Source organism: Dasypus novemcinctus, chromosome 8, assembly GCF_030445035.2.
Source record: "Dasypus novemcinctus isolate mDasNov1 chromosome 8, mDasNov1.1.hap2, whole genome shotgun sequence".
Classification (NCBI taxonomy): domain Eukaryota; kingdom Metazoa; phylum Chordata; class Mammalia; order Cingulata; family Dasypodidae; genus Dasypus; species Dasypus novemcinctus.
The window spans coordinates 55,936,383-55,938,149 of record NC_080680.1 but is presented as its reverse complement, the minus strand read 5'-3'; the positions used below and the strand labels follow the sequence as shown (position 1 = coordinate 55,938,149).

The following is a 1,767-nucleotide window of genomic DNA, read 5'->3' as shown; positions in this document are numbered from 1 at the left end:
GAGATATATTAGTAAATATTATAGATATAGATAATTTATCTATTTTGGTGAAAAGTACAGTGTTAGATATATACTCATCTGTTTTCACTCAGCAAACCTAACGTCAGAATTAAATATGTTATAATTATATGTATAATGAATAAAATCATAAACAAATAAGAAGAAACTATATGTAAATACATAAATATTATAATTGTAAGAAAATGGAAGTATTTTTTAAACATGAAAGAAATGGAAGCAGCATGAAGGAATTATGAAATTTAAATCTTCGTATTTAAAAAACAGGTTAAATCTTTTTTTTTATCTATAAAGATTTCTATTTATCTACTTAAAGCAATGGTTACACAATGAACATTCCTGTTCTTATGAGGGTTTGTTCTATACAGTGGAATGGTTTAAGAAAAGCATTGTCTAATTTTTATTTTATAGTCTCAAAAGGCACAGAAGGAAGAGAGAGAAAGCATAACTAATTCTCCAACTTGAGGGCCCAGCCTATATAAAAACAGACTTCTCTGACTTGAGGTCCATCCATATTTTTTAGATGTTCCAATGCTGAGGGAAGGCAAGTGAAGCCCATTACATCCCACTCCTACAGTGAATCTATCACAGTGTTCTAGCTAAAGCGTGTGTTTAAAACTACAGAGGGTTTCACCTCAACATCGAAATTTTAAAACTGAAGCATTTCTGCAACAAATACTCTCAGAGAGCTCATCTCAGAAATGAAGTTGAAAAACTATTGCTCAGATATTCTGAAGTCAAGCTGCAGCTTGTCTCTGCCGCCCTTCAGGCTCAGGCAGACACATAAGGTGGCGGCGGCTCCTTGGCGGTGCTGTTCACGGTGGCATCATCATAGGAGGGTAACAGCACCGTAGTGTCATTGCTGGTAACATAAACCAGGACGTCAGAGGAGTTTCTGCCATTGATGTATGGGTAGCAGTTCCAAACGCAGCTAATCAGGTGACCCTTAAAAGTCAAGATGATGCTGATAAACAGAAGTATAATCAGGACCAAACAGGTAGGATTCACTGACATGGTATCATCTCTGTAGGGAAAATTAGGAGGCAGGTGTCTTAAGTACCCCTGAATGAAGTTTGGATAGACGAGCACAGTGACCGCAACCAAGGTGTTCAGGGCAAAATCAAAGATCTGGTAATAGAAGAAGGGGATGATGCAGGCGGCATGTTGCCATTGCACGTATCAGGATCGTGAGAAGGGAAATGGCAACAGCGATGCACATGTTGGCATCATCCATGAACTCAGTCACCTCCTAGTTCAGAACTTGAAAAGTGATACTGATCTGGATTAGCCGGGGCACTCAGTAAAATCAACAGCACCACGGCATTGATCATCAGGTACCAGACGCCGAGCAGGATGGTGCCGGTGCGCACATGGCAGCACAGGCAGCAGCTCTTCTAGTAGAACCGCGTCCAGGGCGCGACCTTCTTCAAGGTTCGGGCGGCGGGCGCAGCTGCGCGAGCGCGCGCTCAAGTTCTGAGAAGGGTCCGCCGCGCAGCTCCGGCCTCTCCCGCGCGCTCCGCGCTGCCGCCCGCTCCTCCGCGGCTGCCGCCGCCGCGCCCCCCGGCCCGCGCGCCCCCCGGCCCGCGCGCCCCCCGGCCCGCGCGCCCCCCGGCCCGCGCGCCCGCCGGCCCGCGCGCCCGCCGGCCCGCGCGCCCCCCGGCCCGCGCGCCCGCCGGCCCGCTCGCGCTGCTTTGCCCGCAGAGCTTGGAGCGGCTGCCGGGGCGGGACCCTGCGCTCCGAAGCAGAGGT

At 48.3% G+C, this 1,767-nt stretch overlaps 1 pseudogene; it reads right to left on the bottom strand.

Moving 5' to 3' along the window:
• Positions 1-693: 693 nt before the first annotated feature.
• Positions 694-1,445, bottom strand: LOC101429067 (lysosomal-associated transmembrane protein 4B-like; annotated as a pseudogene).
• Between the last annotated feature and the right edge of the window lie 322 nt (positions 1,446-1,767).